Below are 24132 nucleotides of genomic sequence, written 5' to 3'. Positions count from 1 at the left end.
AGAGGAAGGAGACTGGGGGAGGAAAGGGAACATGGGAGGGAATGAATTGAAATCAAATTCCATGCATGTACAAGTTTGTCGGGATGAACCCATAGTATGTATAATAATAAAGCTCTAATTTATAAGAAAAGAAAAATACAGTTTCTTAGAAGTAAATTTATTATGTCAAAGATCGTTAATATTTGGTAGTAACTCTGAAAAGTCACTTCAACCAGTTGTATACAAGGAGTTCCCATGTGACTGAATTTTACAAGTAAGATTTTATTTTTATTTTTTAAATGTTTGCTAACTGGGGGCTGAGGCTGTGGCTCAGTGGTAGTGCACTTACCTGGCATGTGTGAGGCACTGGGTTCAATTCTCAACTCCACATATAAATAATAAAATAAAGATCATCAACAACTAAAAATATATTTTTTAAAAAGTTTGCTAACTGAAGGTAAAAAATATTTTAAATTATAAATTTTGATAATCAATGAAACTATACATTGCAATTATAATTTATAAGCTAACTTCTAGTTTCCATGTTGATTAAATATCTATGCAGGGACTAGGGCTGTGGTTCAGTGGTAGAGCACTTGCCTAGCATGTGTGAGGCACTGGGTTTGATTCTCAGCACCACATATAAATAAATGAAATAAAATAAAGGTCCATCAACAACTAAAGACTTTTTTTTAAATGTCATGAAGTTTAAAAAAAAGAAAAGATCTATGCATGCCCTTTCCCATCTTTTCTTTTTTTAAAATATATTTATTTTTTAGTTGTACACAATACCCTTTATTTTGTTTATTTATTTTTATGTGGTGCTGAGGATCAAACCCAGGGCCTCACACGTGCTGAGCAAGCATTCTACGGCTGAGCCATAACCCCAGCCCCTTTCCCATCTTTTCTAAAATACTGGGCTACGGGTATAGCTCAGGGGTAGGCGCTTGCCTGGATTTGATCCTCAGCAACACATAAAAATCAATCAATCAATAAATAAGAGTATTCTGTCCTTCTATGCACCCAAATTTTTTTTTTTGAAAAACCTCTAAAATACCAAGGATAGAAACTTTATCCTCCCCGACCAAAGCAGAAATACCCCAACATTTCTCAGAAGATACCCTAAAATATGCTTGAATGTATAAGGAGACATGCAACTTGCTACTTCATAACGTAAACATTAAAAATGGGAAAAACAGGGGCTGGGGTTGTGGCTCAGAGGTAGAGCACTCACCTAGTATGTGTGAGGCACTGGGTTTGATCCTCAGCACCACATAAAAATAAAATAAAGATATTGTGTCCACCTGTAACTAAAAAAAATAAATACTAAAAAAATGAGGAAAAACAAATCCTAGCCAAAAATATTCATCTTGATTGGCACTAGAGATCTAACTTAGGAGCACGACACTGAGCTACATCTCCAACCCATTTTTAAAATTTTTCTGTTTGAGACAGGGTCTCACTAAGTTGTTGAGGTTGAACTGTGCATGGTGGCAACACCTGTAATCCCAGTGACTTGGGAGGCTGAGGCAGGAGTCAAGGCCAACCTCAACAACTCAAATAAAACACAAAAACCAGGCTGGAGATGAAGCTCAATAGTCGAGAGCCCTGAATTCAATCCTGATACCAAAAAAAAAAAAAAAATCAGGGAGAATTTAGCTCAGTCAGTGGTAGAGCACATGCCCAATATGCATGAGGCCCAGGGTTTAGTCCTGGGAAAAAGGCAGGGAGTGAGGGGTAATAAGTCAATGAAACTTAAAATTGAATTTCAATAAAAATCAGAAAATTGTTAAACCTTTGCTAGAAGTGAGAAAATAATAATAAAGTCCCAAATTACCAATATTGAGGCTAGGAAAGAAAGATGGTGCATGTGTATAATCCCACCTACTGGGGAGCCTAAGGCAAGAGGTTGAAAAGTTGGGAAGCCAACCTGGGTTACATAGTGAGACCCTGTGTCAAAATAAAAAACAAAAAGGGCTTGGGACTGTAGCACTGTGCTAGAACACTTGCCTACCATGCATAAGGCAATAGACTTGATCTTTAGTACACCAAAAAACAATACTGGGAATTAAAAATTGAATATCACTACAGACTTTCAATATCATATAGACTTTGAAAGGGAAATTGTGGACTATTTCAAACAAATTCATGCCCATATATTTACCAATTTAGATGAAATTGTCAAATTTCTCAAAAAATATGAATCACCAAAGCTCACACAATAGATAACTTAATTAGCCTTATTTCTTTTGAAAATTGAACCTGTACTAAAAACCTCCAACACAGAAAACTCCAGGCCCAGATGGCTTCAGTGGAGAATCCTACCAACATCTAAAACTAAATAATACCCCAGGGTTGGTGTCACATGCCTAAAACCTCAGCAACCCCAGGGTCTGAGGCAGGAGTTTGGGGCCAGCCTGAGCAACTTTGCAAGATCCTGTCTCAAAAACTTAAAAGGCTGGCTAAGCACAAAGGCACACACCTATAATCCTTAAGACTCAAGTTTGAAGCCAGCATCGGTAATTTAGTGAAGCTTTAAGCAATTTAGTGAAACCCTGTCTCAAAAAATAAAAAGGCTGGGGATGTGGCTCAGTACTAAAGCACCCCTGGGTTCAATTCCTGGTACTAAACAAACACAATATCAAATCTATACACTCTTCCAGAAAAAGAAGAAACATTTCCCAACTTACTTTATATATAAGGCTAGATGACCCTGATACCAAAATGAAACAGACAATAGATATCAGTTTATTCATTAGAAGTTAGAGATTACCTATACAATATCTATTATAACCTAACTTAATTATGTACACTTAAAATATAAAGAGAAAAGTTTTAACATGCATATAATCCTATTTATGTTAGAATTTAACAAATCTCATTCTTTAACTAGGTAAGTTCTTTCCTATTATCAGTAAAAAATAGAATAAGCAAGTAAAGATTGGGAAATGAGCATGTTTAGGGAAATAAATCTACTACTAAATGAAAATGATACAATTTAAGTAGAATACATCACAAAATAAACAGCAATGGGAGCAATATTTCAAAATTAAGAAATCAAGACACTGGGAAAAAAATATAGAATGTAGAACATTCTCATTTTTTCAAATTTAAACCAGTTCTCATTTTAGGATTATAAAAAGTTGATTGCCCAATAATCTAGAACTGGGCATAAAGTTGGCTTTAAATTATCTGCAACTCAGCCAGGTAGTCCCAGCGGCTCAGGAGGCTGAGACAGTAGGATTTCAAGTTGAAAGCCAGCCTCAGTAAAATTGAGGTGCTAAGCAACTCAGTGAGACCCCTGTCTCTAAACAAAATACAAAATAGGGCTGGGGATATGGCTCAGTGGTCAAGTGCCCCTGCAATCCCCGGTACACCCCCTCTAAAAGAAAACTTATCTGCAACTCAGGCAAAAGGAATAAAGGTAAGGGATGTGGGAGTGGACAAAGAATCTCTTCCAAATGTTCATTTTAACTACAACATTGATTGTGTTAGTTCTTTTAACACCACCTGAAATTTCAGACACACATCCAAGTGCCTCCTCAATATTCTGACTTGGCACCTAAAATTGAATTACTTTTCCCATTCCACACTATACCAAAATCTATTCTTCATACTATTTTACCTATTACATTCTTCATCACAGCTCAGGCTTTGAAACCAAGCCAGACACTTAGAAGTCATCCTAAACATTCTAGTTACCACTCCTTTCTCTTATTACCTACAGCCAATCATCAAATCCTGAAGATTTTAGCTCCAAAATATTTTTTGTCTTGTGGAAATCCACCTTCCACACTAAAAAAATTTACCTAGTTCTCTCGTCAGATTTCCCATCAGCTGCCTTCCAAATAAAAACTACTCTCTGGGTTTGTATATAACCTTACCAGATCTATTCTCTAGCCTTTTTTTTTTTTTTCCTTCCCTTTCATTGCTATTAGCTGCCTCATCCCCCGCCCCCACCCTGTTCCAGGTATTAAACCCAGGGGTGCTTTACACTGAGCCACATCCTCAGCCTTTTTATTTTTTATTTTGAGACAGGGTCTCACTAAGTTGCTTAGGATCTAAGTTGCTGAGGCTGGTCTCAAACTTATGATCCTGCCCCTCAGCCTCCTGAGTCTCTGGGGTTACAGGCATGGGCCACCGTGCTCAGCAGTTGCCTCATTCTTTAGGCTGCAGTAATAATAATAGTTCCCTATCCACTTTGTGCTCAACACATGCTTCTACCTTCATTCTTTCAACCAGTTCTTATCATTATTTAAAATTCAGTCCAAGTATCATTACTCCATAATGAACTCCACATCCACAAATTCATTGTGTAAACCCTGTAATTATCTCTACTTCTTAATAAATCACACTGAAATAATCTGTTTCTATTGAAATAACCTTTCTATATATATAACTGTACTAGACTGAAACAGTCTTGAAGGCACAGAGCTTATCTATAACTCCAATCGCCTGATATACATAACTTAATCTTGGTTGAAATAAAGCATAATTTTTTTTTTCATTTCTCTCAAAAAGACTACATAATGGCTGGGCCTGATAGCATACACTTGCAATTCCAGTTACTCAGAAAGCTGAGGTAGGAGGATAACAAGTTTGAGGCCAACTTTGGCAACTTAACAAGCCGTAAGCTTGTTAAACTAGGGTTTTTGGAACCAGGCACTGAACCCAGGAGCAGATAACCACTGAGCCACATCCCCAGCCCTTTTTATTTTTTATTTAGAGACAGAGTCTCCCTAAGTTGCTTAGGACCTATATTGCTAAAGTTGATTTTGAACTCGTGATCCTCCTGCCTCAGCCTCATGAGCCACTGGAATTACAAAGCAAGCGCCACAGCAACAAGCCCCTATGTCAAAATAGAAAATAAAAAGAACTGGAGATGTAGCTCAGTGTAGAGTACCCTGGGTTCAATCCCCAGTACCACCACACCACAAAAAAAAGAAAAAAAAGAAACGGGGGAGGATGGGAGGAAAACTATATCACTGAAACAAACAGTCCTCACTACACTAATCAATTCTTGCTCACAAAAAGGGTGTATAAATAAAACTAAAAATGTTCTTCCTCATAAGATTTCCTTCCTCTTAACAAAATTTCTGATACTAAGCAATCTCTGAGGCAGACAATTATGGTTTCAATTTGTCTATGTTAATAAGTTATAATAATGATAAAAACTCAGTTGCTACTGAGATCTTGAGCGCACAAATTTCTTCCTAAAAAACATGAAAGGAAAACAGTATACTGCATATAAAAGATTCTTAACAAATTATCTAAAACTAACTACTGCGCTGTCTTTCAAACAAGCATATTTGCTGAATAAAGGAGAATAACAATATACTAGTATATCACACACTGAAAGGGAAATAAGAAGTTATTGGACATTTGTAGTAGTACACACTTATAATTCTAGCTACTCAGGAGGCTGACACAAGGAGGATCACAACTCTGAGGCAAGCTGGGGCAACTTAATGAGAACCTGTTTCAAAATTTTTTAAAAACTTAAAAAGTGCTGAGGATGTAACTCAGTGATACAGTGCTTGCCCAGCATACACTATTTAACAACAACAAAAAAAAGGTGTTGGACATCAGATCTGTGCATTTCACTACATATAGGTTTTACCTAAAAAAAAAAAAAAAAAAAAAAAATTAATCCTGCAGCACTTTAGTAAAGATAAACACATATGGAGTTGGGGGGAGCTGGTGCTGTGATTCAATGATAGAGGATCTGCCTAGCATGGATAAGGACCAGGGTTCCATCACTAGCACCAAGAGAAAATAAATAAACATTAAAAAGTCTTCAGAATAGGTGTGGTGGCACATACCAGTAATCCCAGCTACTTGAGAGACTGAAATAGGAGGATCAGAGCTGGATCACAGCCTGGGCAGCTGTGCAAGACCCTCAAAATAAAAATAAAAAGTGGCGGTGTGTTTGTATAGCATATGTGAGGCCATGGGCTCAATCCCCACAGCCCCACAGCCACACACACACACACACACACACACACACACACACACACAGTCTTCAGAATAGTTCCGCACTAATAAAATACAGATGTTATTGGACTAGATGACCCTCTACTATCTCTAAAATTAAAACACAGACATTATTGGACTAGGTGACAGCTCTGGTCTTTACTAGCTCCTAAATTCTAAGGAGCCATTAATTTTTACTTTACCTTAAAAATGGTATAACTCCTAGCCAGGAATGGTAGCACATGCCTGTATTCCCAGCAGCTCAGGAGGATTGAGAGTTCAAACCCACACTCAGCAACTCAGAGAGGCCCTAAGCAACTCAGCAAGACCCGGTCTCTAAATTTAAAAAAAAAAAAAAAAAGGCTGGGGATGTGGCTCTGTGGTCATCTGTCCCTCAGTTCAACCCCTGGTACCAAAATATATATATATATATATATATGATTCCTAAATTCATATTAACACTTATAGCAAAGAAAGAAAAAGCTAAAAGTCATCACCAAATGATATTTTTAAAAGTGGTAGCATCTATTTCCACTGAAGTCTGTATTTCCAGGCTGATGAAATCAATGGCTCAGGTATCAACAGCTATTCATTTTTATTGTTCACTACTTCCCTAAGTCATTAAATGAATTCAGAGAAAGAGATATCTGTCTCCCAATAAAAATCAAATAAATTAGGGGAAAATGAGTAAGTACAGTAGCATCATATAGAGTAACAACTCCCAAGAAAGGAACCATCTTTTTCTTTCCTTCACAATACAATGTGTGATAAATATAGGTGGACTTCTTTTTTTTGTTTGTTTTCCCTAGACACATGTTAGGCAAGTGCTGCCCTACCACTGAGCTATATCTCCAACCCTTTTTAAAATTTCATTTTGAGACAAGGTCTCACTAAACTGCCCAGGCTGACCTTGAAATTCTGATCCTCCTGCCTCAGCCACCTGAATAGGCAGGTGAAACATTTTTTACTTATATATTTCTGTTTATCTTATTAGTTAATAATATAGGCTTCTTCAGAAACTACAAAATAAATCAAAAACATCTGGCAAAATGTAGAAACTATATCAAGAATAAAAGAGCTGCTAAGTTAGGCTGAAAAAATTATGGGAGGGTTCCCCCTCCAAGTTTCTTTCAATGAACAACAACACAAAAAAGTGATTTTTCTAAAACCATGATTGATTTATTTTCTCTAGAAAAACAATATGTGGGCTATTAGACTACTGATGACTAAAAAACTATGTAAATACATATTGATTTTTAAAAAGATGACATCATTCAGTTGATCACTAAAAATACATAGTAAGGTAGTCATTCAGATAGGTTTTTCTTTTCTTATTTTTTGCAATGCTAGGGATCAAAACCAGGACCGTTTGCATGCTTCACCACTGTTGTTCTACCACTGAGCAAAAGACCCAGCCCCCTGTTTTTAAGTACTACTTTTAGCACCCCAATTTAAAATCATATGTCCTTATCAAAAATACCATTAGGGAAAAGTCAGTATTTATTATGGACACAATGAGATATTTGTACTTCTGTAACCTAAGTTTTAATAGAGCAATAATTTGGAGATTGTTTTAACTATATCCACTGAACATAATTTTGTAAAAATTAACATAACATTTTACAAAAAAAAAAAAAAAAGCCATGTGTAAGAAAATTCATTCCAATAATATTTTAAAATAAAATGTTAGGCTTGGCACAGTGGTATGCACCTGTAATTCCAGTTACTTGCCCAGGCCAGAGGATTTCAAGTACATGCTTAGCCTGGGTAACATAAGGAGACTCTGTCTCAAAATAAAAAATAAAGGCTAAGGGTGCAGATCAGTGGTAGAGTGTCTCTGGGTTCAATCCCCAATACTGCAAAAAATAAATAAAACCAAATAAAATATTAGCCAGGTACAGTCCCACCTGTGATCCCAGTTACTCAAGAGGCTCAGGCAGGAGGATCGCTTGAGCTCAGGAGTTCAAGGCCAGCCTGGGCAACAGAGCGAGACCCCATCTCAAAAAAGAAAAAAAGAAAAACATTATTTTAGCAAGAATATAGATCATAATTCATAAGAACTAAGTACTACACTTCACTCTTTTTCTCAACAAGCTGACAGGCAACTTGACACAAGTTACTATTTCTAACCATATTATTTCTTTTCTACAGAATGTGCACGATTTTTTCTTAAGTGGACTCACCTATATACAAATTTTAATATACTAACTGGATGTATCAACAAATAATTCTTTAGATTAAAAAAATCAAACTTAATTTTAGCAGAATTTTCCTTCGTTTTTTTTTTTTTTTTTTTTTTTTTTATACCTTTTCAATAAAAACTTCCATATGTGATACTGGGCACAACGTGGCACAACTGTAATCCCAGATACTCAGGAAGCTGAGGCAGGAGAATTACAAGTTCTAGGCCAGCCTGGGCAACACAGTGTAAGACCCTGTCTCAAAATAAATAAAAAGGGCTGGGGATATAGCTCAGTGTTAAAGTGCCCCTGGGCTCAATCGCTAGGCCAATACTGGCTAGAGAAAAAGAGGAGTACTGGAACGAAATTGAGGAAGACAATGTTTATAAAAAGTAAATTTTTACTTGAATTACTATCTAAGAATTAGTATAATCATAATTCTATAATAGAAGTTCTCTCGTTTACTATTACTAAAGGAAAATTAAGGGGCTGGGGATGTAGCTCAGTGGTAGAGCACTTGTCCAGCACATGTGAAGCTCTGTGTTCAATCCCCAGTATGACACCTCCCCCCAAAAAGAAAATGTATGAGAAAATTAAAAAGCATATCCCTAGCCAGGCACTGTGGCGCACACCTATAATCTCAATGGCTTAGGAGGCTGAGGTAGGAGGATCCCGAGTTCAAAGCCAGCCTTAGCAAAAGTGAGGCACTGAGCAACTCAGTGAGAGCCTGTCTCTAAGTAAAATACAAAATAGCGCTGGGGATGTGATTCAGTCAGTGGTTGAGTGCTCCTGAGTTCAATCCCAGGTACACCCCCCCCCCCAAAAAAAAAGCATATCCCTGCTGGTGTTGGGGTATATGACTGTTTAAAATGTGATTATAGGGCTGGGGTTGTGGCTCAGTGGTAGAACGCTTGCCTAGCATGTGTGAAGCACTGGGTTCAATTCTCAGACCCACATATAAACAAATAAATAAATAAAGGTCCATAAATAACTAATAATTTTCTTAAATGTGATTGTAAGTATTTTAAAAATAATTTCTATTAAATTATTTATTTATTCTAATTTGTTATACATGATGTCAGAATGTAATTCATTTTATATTACACATATAGAGCACAAATTTTCAAGTCACTGATCGTACACAAAGTATTTTCACACCATTCATGTCTTCATACATGTACTTAGGGTAATGATGTCTAACTCATTCCACCATCATTCCTAACCCCTTGCCCCCCTTTCCCCTGCCTTTCCTTTGCCCTATCTAAAGTTCCCCCTTGCCTCCTATGCCCCTCCACACACACTCCCCCCATAGCCATTATGAGTCAGCATCCTCATATCAAAGAAAATATTTAGCCTCTGGTTTTTTGGGATGGATTCAAACTAAAAAGCTTCTTCTCAGCAAAAGAAACAATCAGTGAGGTGAATAGAGAACCTACAGAATGGGAGCAAATCTTTACCACAAGCACATCAGATAGAGCACTAATCTCTAGGATATATAAAGAACTCAAAAACCTTAACGCCAAAAAAATAAATAACAATAACCCAATCAATAAATGGGCCAAGGAACTGAACGGACACTTATCACAAGAGGATATACAATCAATCAACAAACATGAAAAAATGTTCAACATCTCTAGCAATTAGAGAAATGCAAATCAGAACTATTCTAAAATTTCATCTCACTCCAATCAGAATGTCAGCTATCAAGAATACAAACAACAATAAGTGTTGGCTAGGATGTGGGGGGAAAAGGCATACTCATACATTGCTGGTGGAACTGCAAAATAGTACAGCCAATATGGAAAGCAGTATGGAGGTTCCTTGGAAAACTGGGAATGGAACCACCATTTTACCTAGTTATCCCACTCCTCAGTTTATATCCAAAGGACTTAAAAACAGCATATTACAGGGACACAGCCATATCAATGTTTACAGCAGCACAATTCACAATAGCTAAATTATGGAACTAACCTAGATGCCCTTCAGTAGATGAATGGATAGGGAAACTTTGGTATATATACACAATGGAACATTACTCAGCATTAAAAGAGAAAAAAATCATGGCATTTGCAGGTAAATGGATGAAGTTGGAGAATGTAATGCTAAGTGAAGCAAGCCAATTCTAAAAAACCAAAGGCCGAATGTTTTCTTTAAAAATAATTTTTATCTGCACATCAGGAAATTGAAGGATTTTGGTAACACATGCCCATAAACCCAGAAGCATGAGAACCAAGAGGTTCACAAGTTCCAGACCAGCCAACTTGGTGAGGCCCTGTCTCAAAATATACCCAGTTCAATCCCTAGTACCAAAAAAAAAAAAAAAAAACCAGAAAAAAGGACATTAAAAAAAAATAAAAAGAGAAAGAAAATTTTGAAATGAAGGGATTACATAAGTATTTTAATTTAACAAAATACACCAAAGCAGATATTTATAAGGTTAATAAGAGATAGTTAACCTAATTCAATAGAATAATCATACATATTTGGGGATAACCAGGAAAAAATTATTACTACAGCAAATAATCACATTTACCTCATATATGTATATATGTATGTGTTGTAAATGGACCTTTATTTTATTTATATGTGGTGCTGAGCCTTGAACCCTGGGCCTCACACATGCTAGGCAAGTACTCTACCACTGAGCCATAATCCCAGCCCCTAATATTTACCTCTTAAAAAACATTTTTGTGTGTCCCGAATATTTAACCAGTAGTATATTCTCTTTTTAAAAAAAAAAATTTTTTAGTTGTATATGGACACAATATCTTTGTTTTATTTATTTATTTTTGTATGTGGTGCTGAGGAATGAACCCAGTGCATCATGAATGTGAGGCAAGTACTCAACCACTGAGCTACAACCCCAGCCCAGTATATGTCTTTTAATAAAGCATACTTTAAATTCCTACCAAAAGATTACATTCATTAGTCAACATGAGAAACTTATAAAATATCAGGTTATGCTGCTAACAGGGTCTTTTTTTTTTTAATAATGTTATTGTATTTTTTATATCTTTATTTACTTTTTGAATGTGATGCTGAGGATTGAACCCAGTGCCTCACACATACTAGGCAAGCACTTTACCACTTACAACCACAGCCCCACTAACAGGGTCTTAAGATTTATTTTAAACAACTTCATTGCTTTTTTTGTTTCCTAATTTCTCCATTAAGTTTTCATCCTAGAAGAAAGTTTCCTGAACTATACAAACTGCTATTAATAAACTTTAATCCCAATTATTTCTGAAGTATTCAAATGCCTTTTTACTAGTATATTGTTTTATATTTCTTTAACCAACAGCAATAAACACATTTCCTTGTGTTTGGACAACTAACATGAAAGCCTGACTGCTAGAACTCTAGACATAATTCCTTTTATTCAATATATAAAAACATAATTCCTTTACATATGAAGCCCCTAACAGAGTCAAATGGTCCATTGTGAACTGATGTTAAAATTCTATGTTTGTGGGCTGGGGTTATGGATCAGTGGTAGAGCGCTTGCCTAGCATGTGTGAGGCACTGGGTTCAAACCTCAGCACCACATAAAAATAAATAAACAAAATAAAGGCGTTGTGTCCATGTGCAACAAAAAAAAAAATTTAAAAAAAAATTCTATGTTTGTGACAGGGTGGTGGTGCATGCCTATAATTCCAGCAGCTCAGGAGGCTGAGGCAGGAAGATCCCAAGTTCAAGACCAGCCTCTGCAATTTAACAAGGCCCTAACAACTTAGTGAGATTCTGTCTCAAAATTAAAAATAAAAAAGAACTGGGGATGTGGCTCAGCGGTTAAGCACGTCTGGGTTCAACCCCCAGTACAAAAAAAAAAAAAAATTACATTTTTTGTAATGTCTTGTGATTCACATAAGGGCCACACTAAGTCTCACCATTCCTTACTGCCAGATTTACAAAATTGCCAAAGACTCCAAGAGGCCCAAGCTACTCACTATGATTCTACCCCCATTATGTCTGTCTTTTCTAGAAAACACTCCTACATTGCACAACTCTCCTAGTAACAGCCAGTATATTAACTTAACTTTCCTATGTTTTGTTGTCTCTGAACCCTCAACTGTCTGACATCAAGTTTAATATGGTAAGTGCTGGACAGTAGCACATGTCTGTAATCCCAGTGCCTAGGGAGACTGAGGCAGGAGGATCATAAGTTCAGGATCAGCTACAGCAACTTAGCAAGGCCCTAAGCACATTGGGGAAACCCTGTTTCAAAATTAAAAAGGGCTGGGATGTAGCTCAGTGGTAAAATGCCCCTGGGTTTAATCCCCAGTACAAAAAAAAAAAAAAAATCAATGTATATTAGTTGTTGATGAGCCTTTATTTATGGGGTGCTGAGAATCGAACCCAACGCCTCACACATGCCAGGCAAACGCTCTACCACTGAGCCACAACCCCAACCCCTGAATTTGTAATTTTAAACAGTGCATTTTCAAAAGAATTCCATTAGACACTAGACACAAAATAAACTGGGCACTTGCAATTCACAAGTTATACCACACCTCAACCAGCTAGTCTACTTATTTGTAATGTAGTTCCAATTACAATTTAGTTGAGTTTAAATTAAAAGTTAATGTAGTCATATAGTCATTAGCAAATTTATATCCTGGCTAGAAATATGCCCCAGGGCAAGTGTCTTTTAAGTGAAAACTAAAATTGCAATTGTCTAGTTTTAAAATAGGTGTCATATCTGTTAAATACCCTCATCCTCAAAGTAGAGCAAATGATCCTCCAGAGCCAATCCTGTTTAAAATGGTTAGGTAACTTTTTTCTTTTAATGTTTTTTTCATTGTTGATGGGATTCCATTGTTATTTATTCATATGCAGTGCTGAGAAAGAAGCCAGTGCCTCACACATGCTAGGCAAGTGTTCTACCACTGAGCTACATCAACTCCAGCCCTAGGTAACTTTTTAAACTACTCATACAAATTACACAAAGGCACACCATATAGGAGGTTCTCTCAGCATATTTGATATACATGACTTAAGGAGTCTTTACCATTTTATGCTTTCAAAGAAACATACCTACAGAATTAGATACTGCTTTTTTCAAATTCTGGCAAATCACTTTATTTTTTATTTTTAGTGTTTTCTTAGTTGTCAATGGACTTTATTATTTTATTTATTTATATACTGTGCTGAGATCGAACCCAGTGCTTCACACATGCTAGGCAAGTGTTCTACCACTGAGCCACAATTCAGCCCAAATCACTTTATTTTTTACCACATTAATCCAAAACAGTCTCCTACGACTAAGATAATTCAATACGACTTTATTCATCCAGCAATTAATTCTGTATTTTTTAGTCTTGAGTCTAGTATATCTTTTTTTTAAATAACAGGTCCAAGTTTCTTTCTTTTTTTCCTTCTTGGTGCTAGGGATTGAATCAAGAGGCACTTTACTACTGAGCCACACTCCAACCCTTTTTATTTTTATTTTTTAATTTTTTAGAGACAATCTTGCAAAATTATTTAGGGCCTCGTTAAATTGCTGAACCTGACCCTAAACTTATGTATGATCCTCCTGCCTAGCCTCCCACATCACTGGGAATACAGGTGTGCACCATCATGACCAGCTAGGTCCAAGTTTCTTTAACAAGAATTAGAACGATTATATGTCAATGATCTCATGAAGAAGTCACTTGACCAAAATCACAAACTTGGAATCAGCTAGATCAAATGGGAAAAGATAAAACTTCACCAATTATTAATTATTTCTTTTTTTAGTACTGGGAATTGAATCCAGCGGTGCTCTATCATTGAGCCACATCCCCACCCCGTTTTTATTTTTTATTTTGAGACTGCTTAGGGCTTTGCTAAGTTGTTAAGGCTGGTCTCCAACCTGTGATCCTCATGCCTCAGACTCCCAAATTGCTGGAATTACAGACATACTCCATCCCACCCAGCCTTAATTTCTTAAAATAATATTACTAGCTGAAATAAAACACCCAAGAAACATTGAGTAGAATGAAATATTGTAAAATATACCAATGCTACTTAGAATTTGTACATAACCACAAGTCCACAAGGTTAAGGACTATACCACTTAACTTTTACATCCTTTCAATCCATGCTGAAAAAAAAGTATTGAAAGAGCACATAAGTATGCATGCCTATGATTCCAGCCACTTGGGAAGCTGAGGCAGGAGAATCACAAGTTCAAGAGCAGCCTGGACAATTTAGGGTGACTGTCTCAAAATAAAATTTTTAAAAGGGCTGGGGAGTGTAGGTCAGAGGCAGAACACTTGCCTAGCATGCAAGAGGCCAAGTCTGATTCTGGGTACCACAAAAAAAAGGCATAAGTACTGAATGAATGTAGTACTCAACAGTTTAGAAAAATTCTTGAAGGCATAGCCTGCAATGCTCACTGTTACCTGTAAAACAAATTTTATCAAAAACTTACCCCAAAAGATCACTAAAATACAAAAAAAGCCAACACTAGACTCCTTATTTAAGATCCTGTTAAGTCACACATTTGGCTCCATTTTTTAAACAAAACGATTTGACAAGTATCCAACAAGCCCACTTCTCCACTTCCATCCTCTTTTCAATTGGTCCTAGAAAAGTTAAGAGGTTCCACTCACTGTAGTAAAAGACTTGACTTTCTTTATGACCTTGGGCAAAGTCTACCAAAAGAAGGCTACAATGATGTTTGCATATTTCTACTAATTACTGACATTCAATCCTAATAGCATGCTAACTGTAGTGAAGTTCTGTAAGTGGAACCTCCAGAACTGAAAGCTTTTTGAGTTGTAAATCAACTAACATAAAATATGAACTATTTTTAATCTTAGTTTGATTCGTGGTAAAAAAAAAAAAAAAATTTAAAAAGAAAGAATGAGTATAAAACTAGCATTAATTTGCCATTTTCCTGCTTTTGTTTAAAAAAAAAAACAGCTGGACTTACAAATAAAAATGTAAAACTTGGCAAAGAATGGTGAGTTGGAACATTAAGCAATCTACAATCTGAAAATTATGCAGATAAATCTATCATTTCAAGTCACTAATTTGTATATCCACGTAGAGCAATAATCTTAGTATTGCTTTACTAGCATTATAAAGATAAATCCCTGCCTTGGAGGAACATCTACTAAGAACATTTCATTTCAGGATCTTAGGGAAGTTTACGAGCAGTATCTCTTTAGGCTTCCCTAAGGTACTCTAAAGTGCTTAACATCATTCACACATTCAGCTACCACTAGGGTGAGAAGTAAATAAACACGATTTACCTATGCAATTATTTACCACAGAATTCTGTTCAAGATGCAACAGTAAACATTCACAAAGGTATTTGATACCCAAAGAAAACAGAGAATATTAAGTATAAGATTCGCCCGTAACTGACCACTATGGAAACCAGATACCCCGCACAAGAGCAGTTCTTTATTACCACTCTTGATTTGAAAAAGAATGTCAACATTTTAACAGTACACAAGATAAACAGAACTTAGTGAAATCCCTTCTTCCAGATTCTCAAAAGGTGTTTATAAGAAGTGAGGTAGAGCAACGCCCCCCTAAAAGGACCCTACTAAAACAGAATTAAATACCGAAAACACAGGGTGGGTCAGGAGGGTTAGAAATGGTGATCTTCTAACTTAATTACCCAGAGGAACCACAGGGTTGGAGGCTAAGAACGTGAGATCGGGGTGGGGGTGGGTAGCGAAGTGAAATCTAACCCCAGAAATCACAACACAGGCCGCAGCCTAAGAGCTGAAGCTGGCGGGAAGTGAGCTCTTTTCCGTTCCCAGGGGAAAGTCCACGAAAAAGCGGCTCCACACAGCGGACGTACGAAGCGCCAATAGTGCATGCATACCAATGCGCTGGACCCACTGAAGGACCGGGTTGAGAAGGGGAGGAGATCCCGGCAGACGGCCCTGGAAGAGGAGGACTAAGGTTGGGAGCAGCGGCAACGTCTGGACGAAAGGGATTACCTAACTGTGACGACAGAGAAGTGTCCTCAGGCTCCGGCGATGGTCCCGAATGCGCAGTGTGGGGTGTCTTTCGCGCTTAGCCCACAGCAGCAACAGAACCAGCTCCTTCAGCCAGTCGCCATTTCCCGCCTACCGACCTGCTGCACCGCACGGACAGGGACCCGGATGAAAAGCGGCCTCCCCGCGCAGGCGCTATGACTTTCTCCTCCCCCTCCCTCCACAATTCCTTGAGGCGGGAGGGAAGGAATGCAGGCGGCCACAGCTGAGGGGGTTGGAGGGTTCGACTTTTACTTCCGTGAAGAGGTTAAGTTCCTGACGCCAGAAGAAACTCGTGAGTCTAGATTCTTGACAAAAAATGAATACAATACCTTAGGACCGAATGGAATAAGGACAAAACTTATCAGTATACGCCAGGGCAAGGGGGATGTTTGTACTTTAGGGGCCTCCGTAGCCGGCTGTGTAGTGGTCGCAGGGGGAGTAGGGAGTAAAGCGTTAGGAGCGGAGAGGCGGGGACGCAGAGGACGGTTTTTCCTCCCGCTGCTAACGGAACTGCTTACGGCCGAGCTGGGAGGGGGAGCGCGCCCTCGCCCAGAAGGCGGGGCTTAGGAATGCGTCGCGCACCCTGGCGGCTAGGGTTTAGTGGTGGTGGGCGCGCCAGATGGGTGGAGCCGAGTTGGACCGGGCGGGACTAACGGCTTGGCGCGCTGGAGGAGGTAGTTTGTGCTGAGTTCTCCGCGAGGGCAGGAAAGAGCTAGTCTTATTCCTTTCCTGTGATTTTGGTGACTCCTGATGGTCCTCTTTCCTGCTCACTGCCTAGAAGGCATAACAGTCGCTCCTGGATCAGTCGTTAAATTCCTGTCCTTCGATTCCATACATTGTTGGCGGTAGTTCTACAGACTGAGAACTCAATCTTTCAGACAAATGGGTTCCCACTTGGAATCCTAGGTAGCTCCAAAAAAGAGAAAAAGTATCAACAGGAGTATTCAATCAGTGGAATATCAGAAAACCAAGCCTATTAGCTGGAGAGCATTATCTTCGGTCTAAAACGCCAAGCTACTCTCATTATTCCGTCAAGAACTTATTTGTTGAAAAAATACTAGGTACGAGGGATAAAACAATGAAAAAGGCAAACATGGACGCTACCGTTCCAGAATTAACAGTCTATTGAAGAAGACAAACTATTTAAAAACAGTGTAATAAGGTTACTACAAGGACTGCAATGCCAGGCTTGTAGGGGCACGTGAGGGTGTCCACAAGGGGGTCTATAAAGCCTTTTGTAAGGTGATATCTAAGTAATACATAAAGGAAAAGTTAGTGTTGCAAGGAAACAACTGACGGAAAAGTCCAAAGAGATTGTGTAGAGCAATTGGGGAAGTAATTGTGCTCAGGGAAAGAGGATTTGGGCTGTGGGGGAAGGTAGTAACCACAGAGGAGACTGAGAGGTAAGGCTAGATAACATACCCTAGTGAATATGATTGCTTCTATTTCAAAATGTGAAGTAGGTGATTGTCTTTTGAAAATCTTATATATTACAGAATCCATTTGCACCCTAAGTAGTTCCAGTACAAAAATGTTTTGAATGTAACTTGATTGAGAGCCAATGATATACAGCTCATAGAACTAGCAAAAATCCACAAGTTAATTCCTGAAATTAAATAATTACTGGTTATCCAGTGTGTATGGTGGAAGGCAATAGTATGGAAACTAAACAATTACCCCCATTAATTACTGAAGTTATTTTTAAATGAAGTGAAAATTTAAAATTTGGGGGAGGGGATCCTCCAAGAAGAAATTATTCACACCTTCATATTCCTAACATATGCCATTAACAAAACACTTTTATATGCATTTTATTCTCCCCTACAACCATGTGAGATAGTCAGAATGGGTGCTATTTGTCCCCCACACTTTCAGTTGAAGACACTGAAATGAAAGAGAAATAGAGGGGGGAGAGAGAAGCATACCCACTAGTAAGACAACTGGGGCTCAGATCCCACTCTGCTCTTTACACAACCTCTGACAATGTTGTTACCATTGTTAGTTTTGTTAAGGTGGTTGGTTTGTTTATTGTGGTTCTTGGCCCTCTACCATTTTTTATTTCGAGATAGGGTCTTGCTAAGATGCCCAGGCTGACTTTGAATTTGTAGTCCTCCTTCCTTAACCCCACAAGTCTGTAATTACAGGCTTGCCTCATGATACCCAGCTTGTTTAACACTTTAAAATATTTGTTTTTCATCTTAGCTATCATTTACTTCAGTGGTCTCTACTAGACGCTTTCCTCCAAAATCTAAGTACATTGTTGTGAAATTCTATTGAGTCTATAAAAAACTCTTAGCAAGGTTCTTTCCTTGCTCCTTAAATGGTAGTTGTTGATATCATTAAGGTTTTTTTTTAATTTTTTTTTTTTTTTTTTTTTTAGTTTTCAGCGGTCACAACATCTTTGTATGTGGTGCTGAGGATCGAACCTGGGCCGCACGCATGCCACGCTAGCGCGCTACCGCTTGAGCCACATCCCCAGCCCCAATATCATTAAGTTTAAATACTAACCGTGTCCAAGATTTTAAACTAATAGTCTAAAGAATTCTAGTTTTTTTAAAAGTATGAAGTTTATTTATATTCAAAGCAGTGGCAACCGGAAAAAAATGAAAAACTAGTAGCATGCAGCTTTTTGAACTATTCAAAACTACTACTGTATGAAAATACTAATGAAATAGGTTATTCATAAAGTAATGCACTACAAATATCTCAGATCTTGAACAGTTTTTCAGTAGGTCCTTTATTCCAAGGTTCAGCTTGAGCATCCCTAATCCAAAATAAGATATGCTTCAAAATCCAAAATTTTTTGAGTACCACATGACACCAAAAGTGGAAAATTCCATACCTGATCTCATATAATGAGTCACAGTCAAAATTCAGGCACACAAATTGCAGGTAGGCATGCTAAAAAATATTGTATAAAATTGCCTACAAAATATGTGTATAAGATGTATATGAAGGCCAGGTGCAGTGGCACACTCCTTTAATACCAGCAACTCCAGAGGCTGAAGCAGGAGGATCACAGTTCAAGACCAACCTTGACAACTTAGTGAGACCTGTCTCAAAACGAAAGGGATGGGTACGTAGTGCAGTGGTAGAGTACCCTAGGTTAAATTTCCAAAACTACATACACCACAACAAAGAAAAAGAATATACATATATATATGGTATATAAATGAGATACATAAATTTCATGTTTACTGAGATTTGACCTCCAGTTAGAATGGCAGCAATCAAGAATACAAATAATTATAAATACTGGAGAGGTTGTGGAGAAAAAGGAATACTTTTATACTGTTGCTGGGATTATAAAGTAGTACAACCACTATAGAAGTCAGTACGGAGATGCCTCAAAAGACTAGAAATGGAACCAGTATATCACCCAGGTATATCACTCATCAGTATTTATCCTAAAGAATTAAAGGTCAGCATACTATAGTGATACAAACATACTCATATTTATAGCAGCACAATTCACAATCACAAACTCTGGAACCAACCTACGTGTCAATGGATGAATGGATAAAGAAAATGTGCTATATATACACAGTGGAGGTTTTTTCAGTAATAAAGATGAATAAAATTATGTCATTTGCAGGAAAATGAATGAAACTTGAGAACATTGTGTTACGTGAAATAAGCCAAACTCAGGAAGTCAAAGGTCATATGTTTTCTCTCACATGTGGAAGCAGAGAGGAAAAAGGAAAAGAAAGGTGGGTCAGGCGAGAGCAATAGAGTAGAGGAAAGGGATTAGGAGAATGGAGGCAGGAGGAAAATGAGGGAATGATATTGGTGAAATTGTTATATCATGTGCATGTACAAGTATGTAACAAATCCCACCGTTATGTATAATTATGCACCAATAAAAATGTGGAAAATGGGCTGGAGTTGTGGCCTAGTGGTAGAGTGCTCACCTAACATGCTTGAGGCACTGAGTTCGATCCTCAGCACCACATAAATGTAAAATAAAGATATTGCATCCACTTAAAACTAAAAAATATCTTTTAAAAATGCGGAACACAAAGTTTGTGCTTAGACTGGGGTCCCATCTCCAAGATACCTCTCAAGTGTACATATGCAAGTATTCCAAACCCACCCCCCCCCAAAATGAAATCCAACACAATTTTGGTCCAAAGTATTTCACCTATGAATGTGCAATGATCAACTTTCATTGTCAACTTGATTGGATTAAGAGTTGCCAAGGATTAAGAGGCTTCTGAGTGATTCTATGATGGTGTTTACAGATGTGGGACCACAAATGGAGAAGGACAGCTCAGACCTTTCCCCTGAACATGGGCAGCACTGTTCAAATGGCTGGGGGCCCATTTGGAACAAAAGACAGAAGGAGGAGGAAGCCCTGTGGGTGTGAGCTATAGTTTCCTTGATCAGGTACCCTATTTGCTGTGGCCATCAAGTACATCAGAGTCCAGCTTCTTCACTCTTCCAACGTGTACTCTGACCAGTGATTGTCCAGAGGCTTTCAGACCTTCATACTCAGACTGAGGTTGTATCATTAGTCTCTCCTGTTTATAATTATTTCCTAAACAATCATCTAGAACTGAGCCACTACTAGTTCTGTCAGCTTGCTGGTATACAGGTGGCTATTGTGGGACTGTCCAGCTTCTGATCATGTAAACCAATCTAATAAATCCCCTTTTATAATCATACATATCCTGCTGGTTCTATTCCTCTAGAGAACCCTAATACCAGAATATATTTATCTTGTATTTGAAATATAAGGAATATATTTCATCATAATTCAGAATTATATTCTATCTGTATGATGTATGCTTTTATTATTCTTTCAACTCACTAAGGCAAAAATATTAAATATAAAAATATCAGAACTGTTATTTTGCCTTAATATTGTAATTACTTGATGGCAGTGGCCATCTGAAACTTTGTAAACTTTTCCCTTAAACTTGTTTCTCCCTCTGTGTTTCCCACCTTAATAAATGCAGTTTTTCCAGGTGTGGTGGTGCACACCTGTATCCCACTCAATTGGGATGCTGAGGCAAGAGAACTAGACCACAAGTTTAAGGCCAGCTTCAGCACCTTACCCAGACCCTATCTCAAAAAAGGAAAAGGGCTGGGGATGTAACTCAGTGGTAGAGTGCCTATGGGATGAATCCCTAGTACTGAAGTAAATAAATAAATAAATGCAGTTTTTTCCTTTTGCATAACCATGTATAATCCATTAGAAAGTATAATAAACTCAACTTTCAAAATAAAATTATCCCTCCATATCTACATATCCTACATCCAATGGATTCAACTCTTTATTCAAAAAACTTACGCCCATACTTTTAGGTTTTTTGTCATTTTCCATTAAATTCCACAGGATATCAACTATTTATATAGCATTTATAGTGTATCAATTATTATAAGTAGTCTAGAGATGACAAAAAGTATACTGGAGAGCAGGGAGTATGTGGTGCATACCTGTACTTCAAACCACTTGGGAGGCTGAGGTGAGAATATCACTTAAGTCTAGGAGTTCAAGACTAGCCTAGGTGACAGTGAGACCCCCCCCATCTCAAAAATAAATTGGTGGGGGTAGGATGCTGGGCATATAGCTCAGTAATAGAGTATTTGACTGGCATGCCTGAGGATCTGGGTTCCATCCCTAGCATGATAGATAGATAAATAGATAGATGATAGATATTTTTAAAAATCATGTACATAGGAGGAAATGTGTGGATTATGTGAAAATAGTAGGCCATTTTATACAAGGGTCTTAAGCACACATGAATTTTGGCATCCTTCCCTGGGGATTGTTGGAACCAATCCCCTACAGATACTTCTCATCGCCTCAGCTACCTCCCTAGTTCAATAACCTTCTTCTCTCACCAGCAATGTTAAAGTATTTCTGCTTCACTCCTGAACCTCTTCAATCTTTCAACACAGTAGCCAGTGATCAATTAACATTTAAAAGTTTTCCACCACTCCTAAAATCTAGGGGTTGGGGGGATATCCCTCAGTTGTAGAGCACTTACCAAGCATGCACAAGGCTCTGGACTTTTTTAAAATAAATTTTTTAAATTTATATATGACAGTGGAAGGCATTACAATTCATATTACACATATAGAGCACATTTTTTATATCTCTGGTTGTATACAAAGTATATTCACACCAATTTGTGTCTTCATTCATGTATTTAGGGTAATAATGTCCATCACATTCCACTATCATTTCTAACCCCCAGTGCCCCCTCCCTTCTCCTCCCACCCCTCTGCCCTATCTAGAGTTCATCTATTCCTCCCCTTCCCTACCCCACTATGAATCAGCCTCCTTATATCACAGGAAACATTTGGCATTTGGTTTTTTGGGATTGGCTAACTTAGCATTATCTTACCCCAGTACCACGAAAAAATTAAAATAAAAACTAAAGCTGTCACTATGACACATAAACAAGCTACTTCATTGACCACATTCCCTACCTCTTGCTGTTTATATTAGTCATAATGACCAACTAACTGTGTTTTGGAAAAAGGCATTCCTCTTTAAAGTCTTTGTATTTGTTATTTCCTCATCCTCTAACTCTCTCTAGACCTGCAGTATTCAATATTCACTAGTCAATATGGCTACTGAATACTTGAAACACTTGTGTGACTGAGTAACTAAATTTTTAAATTTTATTTAATTAAATTTAAAAATATATGAGATTCCCATTTGGGGTGTTGTAAAAGTTCTTAGACTAGATAATGATTATAGTTATACATTTTGACATACTTAATGCCACTGAATTGTACACTTTACATAATTGTATTTTTATTAGTAAATATGGAAATTTTTATGTGTATGTTATCCACTAATATATTTTTCCTTAGTATTTACTCAAATGAGCTGAAAAGTTATGTCCATACAAAAACCTACACATGAATATTTATAGCAGTTTTGTTCATAATCTCCAAAACTTTGAACAATGAAGATGGCCTTGAATAGGTCATCTAGATAAAGAAACTATGGTAGATGCAGATAATGGAATATTATTCAGTTAAAAATATGTTATCAAGCCATAAAAAAAAAGTCATGGGGGCTGGGGATATATCTCAATTGGTAGAGTGCTTACCTCACATGCACAAGGCCCTGGGTTCAATCCCCAGCACCACAAAAACCAACCAACCAACCAACCAAAAAAAAAAAAAACAAATTTCAAAAAAAGATATGGGAGAATGTTAAATGCATGTAACTAAAAAGCAATCTAAAAAGGCTACTTCTGCAAAATTTAAAGATAATAAAAAGATAAGTGGGGGCTGGGTCTATAGTTCAGTGGCAGAGCACTTGCCTAGCATGCATGAGGCACTGGGTTCAATCCTCAGCACCACATAAACAAACAAATAAAATAAAGGCATTCTGTCCATCTACAACTACAAATTTTTTTTCTAAAAGAGATATGATAAATTGTGGTATAAAGGTGTATTAAGAATTGTGATCCAAAAAAAAAAAATAATAAGAGAGCTCATGTATAATGGCATAATTTGGCTTGAACATACTCTATATACAGTTACAAAAAATTGTGCTGTGAATGGATAATTATGAATGTAATGCATTCCACTATTGTCATGTATGTAAGAAATAAATTAAAAAAAAAAAAAAGATAAGTGATTTCCAGGAATTTAGGGATAAGGAAGGAGGAATAGGTGAAGCACAGAGATTTTTATGGAAGTGAAACATCCTGCATACATATCTTGATATATTTGTCCAAACCTGTGGAATGTCCAACACAAAAACTTTTGAGAATGTTTCAATGTTGATTCATTAATTGTAACAAACATTGTACACTGGTGCAAAATATCCATGGTGAGGATGTTCTATGTGTATGTCTAGAAAGGGGGTCATGTGGGAACTCTGTACTTTTGACTGAATTTTGCCATGAACCTTAAGTTGCCCTAAAAAGTAAAGTAAAAAAATTAGTACTTGATTCAGTTATTGGAAAATTTTTAAGTATCCTTGGAATATAAATAATGTAATTTACTTATTCATTTATAAGTATTATGACTTCTAAATGTGTATATTTCCA

The 24132-nt window shown here is 37.3% G+C and overlaps 1 protein-coding gene and 1 long non-coding RNA gene across 5 annotated transcripts in view; one reads left to right on the top strand and one right to left on the bottom strand.

The window, feature by feature from the left end:
* Positions 1-16211, bottom strand: part of Ctdspl2 (CTD small phosphatase like 2) — a 77068-nt gene extending 60857 nt beyond the window's left edge. The window contains exons 1-2 of one of the 3 annotated variants that reach the window (XM_071608209.1): positions 16073-16209; positions 7860-7950 (exon numbers count right to left, since the gene is read on the bottom strand). The gene's annotated coding sequence lies outside the window, so the exon portion shown is untranslated. Of the gene's footprint in view, positions 1-7859; positions 7951-16072 lie in introns of all 3 variants that reach the window. The other 2 variants (XM_071608210.1, XM_027925910.2) reach the window with 2 other exon arrangements.
* Positions 16212-16266: 55 nt separating this feature from the next.
* The window catches only part of LOC114085027 (uncharacterized), a 117764-nt gene continuing 109898 nt past the window's right edge, over positions 16267-24132 (top strand). For both annotated transcript variants that reach the window (XR_011706667.1, XR_003581383.2), the window contains exon 1: positions 16267-16403. This is a non-coding gene — a long non-coding RNA (uncharacterized lncRNA). The remainder of the gene's footprint in view (positions 16404-24132) is intronic.

This window comes from Marmota flaviventris, chromosome 2 (assembly GCF_047511675.1).
Source record: "Marmota flaviventris isolate mMarFla1 chromosome 2, mMarFla1.hap1, whole genome shotgun sequence".
NCBI lineage: Eukaryota > Metazoa > Chordata > Mammalia > Rodentia > Sciuridae > Marmota > Marmota flaviventris.
Note: the sequence above shows the minus strand (reverse complement) of the source record. Positions and strands in the feature narration are given on the sequence as shown.